Raw genomic sequence first — 6,426 nt, 5'->3', positions numbered from 1 at the left:
ATACACCATTAGCCAGACTCATCAAGGAAATAAGAAGACTCAAATCAATAGAATTAGAAATGAAAAAGGAGAAGTAACAACTGACACTGCAGAAGTACAAAAGATCATGAGAGATTACTACAAGCAACTCTATGCCAATAAAATGGACAACCTGGAAGAAATGGACAAATTCTTAGAAATGCACAACTCGCCAAGACTGAATCAGGAAGAAATAGAAAACATGGACAAACCAATTACAATCACAAGCACTGAAATTGAAACTGTGATTAAAAATCTTCCAACAAACAAAAGACCAGGACCAGATGGCTTCAAAGGTGAATTCTATCAAACATTTAGAGAAGAGCTAACACCTATCCTTCTCAAACTCTTCCAAATATAGCAGAGGGAGGAACACTCCCAAACACATTCTACGAGGCCACCGTCACCCTGACACCAAAACCAGACAAGGATGTCACAAAGAAAGAAAACTACAGGCCAATATCACTGATGAACATAGATGCAAAAATCCTCAACAAAATACTAGCAAACAGAATCCAACAGCACACTATAAAGATCATATACCATGATCAGGCGGGGTTTATTCCAGGAATGCAAGGATTCTTCAGTATACGCAAATCAATCAACGTGATACACCATATTAACCAAATTGAAGAACAATCATATGATCATCTCAGTAGATGCAGAGAAAGCTTTCGACAAAATTCAACACCCATTTATGATAAAACCCCTGCAGAAAGTAGGCATAGAGGGAACTTTCCTCAACATAATAAAGGTCATATATGACAAACCCACAGCCAACATCATCCTCAATGCTGAAAAACTGAAAGCATCTCCACTAAGATCAGGAACAAGACAAGGTTGCCCACTCTCACCCCTATTATTCAACATAGTTTTGGAAGTTTTAGCCACAGCAATCAGAGAAGAAAAGGAAATAAAAGGAATCCAAATCGGAAAAGAAGAAGTAAAGCTGTCACTGTTTGCAGATGACATGATACTATACACAGAGAATCCTAAAGATGCTACCAGAAAACTAGAGCTAATCAATGAATTTGATTATTCACAGAACTAGAACAAAAAATTTCACAGAACTAGAACAAAGAATTTCACAATTTGTATGGAAACACAAAAGACCCCAAAAGCCAAAGCAATCTTGAGAACGAAAAACGCAGCTAGAGGAATCAGGCTCCCTGACTTCAGACTATACTACAAAGCTACGGTAATCAAGGCAGTATGGTACTGGCACAAAACAGAAAGATAGATCAATGGAACAGGATAGAAAGCCCAGAGATAAACCCATGCACATATGGTCACCTTATCTTTGATAAAGGATGCAGGAATGTACAATGGAGAAAGGACAGCCTCTTCAATAAGTGGTGCTGGGAAAACTGGACAGGTACATGTAAAAGTATGAGATTAGAACACTCCCTGACACCATACACAAAAATAAGTTCAAAATAGATTAAAGACCTAAATGTAAGGCCAGAAACTATCAAACTCTTAGAGGAAAACAGAGGCAGAACACTCTATGACATACATCACAGCAAGATCCTTTTGGACCCACCTCCTAGAGAAATGGAAATAAAAACAAAAATAAACAAATGGGACCTAATGAAACTTCAAAGGTTTTGCACAGAAAAAGCAACCATAAACAAGACCAAAAGACAAACCTCAGTATGGGAGAAAATATTTGCAAATGAAGCAACTGACAAAGGATTAATCTCCAAAATTTACAAGCAGCTCATGCAGCTCAATAACAAAAAAACAACCCAATCCAAAAATGGGCCAAAGACCTAAATAGACATTTCTCCAAAGAAGACAGACAGATTGCCAACAAACACATGAAAGAATACTCAACATCATTAATCATTAGAGAAATGCAAATCAAAACTACAAAGAGATATCATCTCACACCGATCAGAATGGCCATCATCAAAAAAATCTAGAAACAATAAATGCTGGAGAGGGTGTGGAGAAAAGGGAACCCTATTGCACTGCTGGTGGGAATGTGAATTGGTTTAGCCACTATGGAGAACAGTCGTGAGCTTCCTTAAAAAAACTACAAATAGAACTACCATATAACCCAGCAATCCCACTACTGGGCATATACCCTGAGAAAACCATAATTCAAAAAGAGTCATGTACCAAAATGTTCATTGCAGCTCTATTTACAATAGCCAGGAGATGGAAGCAACCTAAGTGTCCATCGACAGATGAATGGATAAAGAAGATGTGGCACATGTATACAATGGAATATTACTCAGCCATAAAAAGAAACGAAATTGAATTATTTGCAGTGCGGTGGATGGACCTAGAGTCTGTCATACAGAGTGAAGTAAGTCAGAAAGAGAAAGTCACATACCGTATGCTAACACATATATATGGAATCTAATAAAAAAAAATGTCATGAAGAACCTAGGGGTAAGATGGGAATAAAGACACAGACCTACTAGAGAATGGACTTGAGGATATGGGGAGGGGGAAGGGTAAGCTGTGACAAAGTGAGAGAGCGGCATGGACATATATACACTACCAAATGTAAAATAGATAGCTAGTGGGAAGCAGCCTCATAGCACAGGGAGATCAGCTCGGTGCTTTGTGACCACCTAGAGGGGTGGGATAGGGAGGGTGGGAGGGAGGGAGACGCAAGAGGGAAGAGATATGGGCACATATGTATATATGTATAACTGATTTACTTTGTTATAAATCAGAAACTAACACACCATTGTAAAGCAATTATACTGCAATAAAGATGTAAAAAAAAAAAGAGTAGGGGCAAGATAGGGGTAGGGGATTAAGAGGTACAAACTACTATGTATAAAATAAATAAGCTACAAGGATATATTGTATAGCACAGGGAAGAGAGCCAATATTTTATAACAACTTTGAATGGAGTATAACCTATAAAAATATTAAATCACTATGTTGTACACCGGAAACTAATATAGTACTGTAAATCAACTATACTTCAAGTTTTAAAAATAAAGGAAAATAAAACAATATACCTGTAGTAGAAAGCCAAGCACATTCAAAGAAAGTTCAAGAACAGATTAAATGAAGTCAAAGCAGTGCAGAAGGTACTGAGTGGACTGTTAGATTAAAGAACTACTCTCTGAACAACAGTTCTGTTTGCCGCTACCATGCTCTGACTCTACGCCAATCTTTCTTACGTTGGACAAAGTTAAAGTGGCATTTGATCTGTGTTAATCTCCCAAAACTATACTCCAAAGACAGTGAATTACTTGTCCAGGAAGTGAACCCAAATTAGAGCAGACTTGAGACAACTGCAGACCCGCACAACAAAAGGGAAACAAAACAGAAGGACACATCTATCTGAAGAGAGATCCACTTAAGTCTTCCGACGTCAGAGAAATGCCATGCTTTGGGCATTTGGAAGGGTCCCTATACTACCTGAAAGTTTTATGCCATGTACTCCCAAAGGAGAAGACTGCTCCCTAATTGACATGCTCCACTCTCCCATACAGAGGAGATGCCTATTAATGAAATGGCCGTCCCAACTGTAGATCAGATCCATGCTAGTTACCTAGGCTAATCACATGAGTCCTTTACTCCCAAATATGAATGGACAAATGTTTGCCAGATATTTGAGGAAAGTGAAAGAGAGGATCACGATGAACAAACAGAACTATTTCTGGAGAAAAAATAAATATAATACAGGAAATGGAAAAGAATTTACCAAAAAAATCCAAATTCATATTCTCAGAATTTTAAGGAAGACAGTTGGTTTATAAAATGAGAACAGGGTGCTGTAAAAGGGAGCAATTAGAGAACAAGAGAAAGTCCTGGGAAAATAGAAATATTATTGCAAAATTTAAAGATTAATAGATGCCAGGTGCTCAGCGCAGTCGGCCTGCCTCACCCAGGCCTGGATGGAACCTGGGACACAGCTTTCACGCCCCGCCCTCCGTGCACATCCACCCTCCCAATCCCCCGCCCCCCGACCCCACCCCCCCGTAACGGAACCGGAACCTCCTTTCCCTCCTCCCAAACCCAGGTAATGGACCCGCCTTCCGATCCATCGCAGAGTGGCCGCCCTCTTCGACCACATGGGAGCGCTCTGAGGCACCTACCGCGGGCCCAGCGGCTTCGCCTTCACCTTGGCCTTCAGGCCCGACACGCTGCCCGTGCTATCCGCCATGCTGCCCGTGCCGCCCTCGCAGGTGCGCCAGAACTACCACCCCGACTGCGAGGCCGCCATCAACAGCCATTTCACCCTGGAGCTCCACGCCTCCTTCGTGTGCCTGGCCGCGGCCGTTTACCTCGACTGCGACGACGTGGCCTTGAAGCACTTCACCCGGTTTTTCCTGCACCGCTCCCACGAGCACAGCGGGCGGGCCCAGGGCCTGATGCGCCTGCAGAACCAGCGCGGGGGCCGCCTCAACTTCCAACACATCAGGAAGCCAGTCAGGGACAAGTGGAAGAGCGGCCTCAAGGCCATGAAGTGCGCCTTGTTCCTGGAGAAACTCGTGAATGCCTGCTCCACCTGTACCAGCTGGTCACCAACAAGAGCGACCCCCACCTGCACCACTTCCTGGAAACTCACTACCTCAGCCAGCAGGTGGCGTTCATCAGAGAGCTGGAGGGTCGTGTCACCACCCTGAGCATGATGGGGGCCCCGGACGTCGACCTGGCAGGGTACCTCTTTGACAAGCTCACCCTGGGCGACAGCGACAAGAACTGAGCCTGGACTGGACTTCCCCAGAGCCATGGGGTGACCAGAGCCCTGGTCACCATGCCTGCCATGCAGACGGCAATAGTGCCCTTGCAGAAGAAGTTCACTTAAGTTTTTTTCTTCCAGTTTTTAACGTTTCTTCCAATAAAGTTATTGGTTCATAAATAAATAAAGGTCTCTGGTTGATTCATGTGGGCAAATCTCTCACCTTTTAAATTTTAAAGCAGGCATCGAGGAGTCTCTGAACACACCCCGGCTTGGTCCACATGCAGCTCAGGATCACCACAGAGGGAGGGAGATGGTCTTCCTTGGGACCCTGGAAAACACAAAATCAATCTCACCCTTATAAACAAAATCAGTGTAGAGAGGTGGGGTGGGGTGGGTCTTCTAAGCCCTAGTCTATGTGGGTACCTGTGCGTGGTAAAATTATATATCAATATATAAAAAACCTTAGTATGGAATACAAAATACTGGTTGCCTCTTAGGAAGAAGTGAAGAATGGGATTGGACAGGAAATAAAATAAAGGGTGTCTTCAACTTTTCCTGAAAACTTTTAGTTCATTAAATTATGTGAACGTGAACATTTATCACTTCTGGGTAGCAGCCTGGGGTCCTGAACAGGTATGGCAGGGTCCCTTTATGACAATGTCACCCAGGACAACAGTGATAATGGTAACTGAGCCAGAGGCTGACTTTCCCATAGGCATGGGAGTGACTTCCTAGGTCACATGCTAGTCATGCAACTTGCCCTTAAAAAACATCCATATGTATATATACATACATATATATTTTCCCCCCTTCCATTGTATCCTTTCTTCCATTAAACTAACATAGTACCAAAAAAAGCTCAAATTACCTCATGAGGAGGGCTGAAAAATATGTGCTCACTGTGAAGGTCAAATTTTTGATACTGAATATAAAATAGAATAAAACTCCCTGAATGTTAAGCCAGTGATTCTGACTGCTTTGAGGAATGTAGGGGAGTGAGGGTGAGTTGAGGCTGGGAGACAAGTTAGGAGGCACTGTAGCAGGTCCAGAAAGAGAGTGGTGGCTTGAAATACAGTGGTCACTGAGGAAATGAAGAGACCTGCACACATTCCAAATGGATTTTGGACAAGGACACAAGATTTGCTTATGGGCAAGAGGTGAGGAATGGGAAATGAGGGAAAATAATCTACGTTCCAGTGTTTGGACTTGAACACGTGGGTTGAAGGTGTTGCTATAAATTCATCTGGGAACATTAGCAGCGATACAAAAACGATGGGGGAAAGCCTGTCATGTAAGTCTGAGATGCCTATTAGATATGCAAGTGGAAATGTCTTGCACGTAGCCAGAAAACTGAATGTGAATCTCAGGTTGAAATCAAGCACTACTCTGCGGGTCATTTCTGGGGATAGGACCCCGTAGGCCCCCCTCCCACCTCTTGTTTGTAGAAAAGCTTAGAGCAAATTGCATCAGAGAAGCGAGAATGTGCAGAAACAAATGAAAACAGTCAACTAAGACAAAATAAGAGCTTAGCCATAAAACAAAGTCAAGGACCTTCAGTTTCTTCTCCAGGGCTTTAGATAATATCCTGAGCCATATCCCTGAGTTGTTTTGCAGATACTAAAACCCAACCAGGTAGAAAAAGTTAACTACATGCTGACCACAAGAATGTATAACCCAGACCTGCTGAAACCATAAGGCTGATGATTGAGATTCCTGAAAACATCACCCTGTTACCTCACCATCAACCA

At 42.7% G+C, this 6,426-nt stretch overlaps 1 pseudogene; it reads left to right on the top strand.

Moving 5' to 3' along the window:
* Positions 1–4,154: 4,154 nt before the first annotated feature.
* LOC136142068 (ferritin heavy chain pseudogene) lies at positions 4,155–4,699 on the top strand (annotated as a pseudogene).
* The last annotated feature ends 1,727 nt before the right edge of the window (positions 4,700–6,426 follow it).

The sequence above is a fragment of the Phocoena phocoena genome, chromosome X (assembly GCF_963924675.1).
Source record: "Phocoena phocoena chromosome X, mPhoPho1.1, whole genome shotgun sequence".
Lineage (NCBI taxonomy): Eukaryota > Metazoa > Chordata > Mammalia > Artiodactyla > Phocoenidae > Phocoena > Phocoena phocoena.
This window is presented reverse-complemented; position numbering and strand designations above follow the sequence as displayed.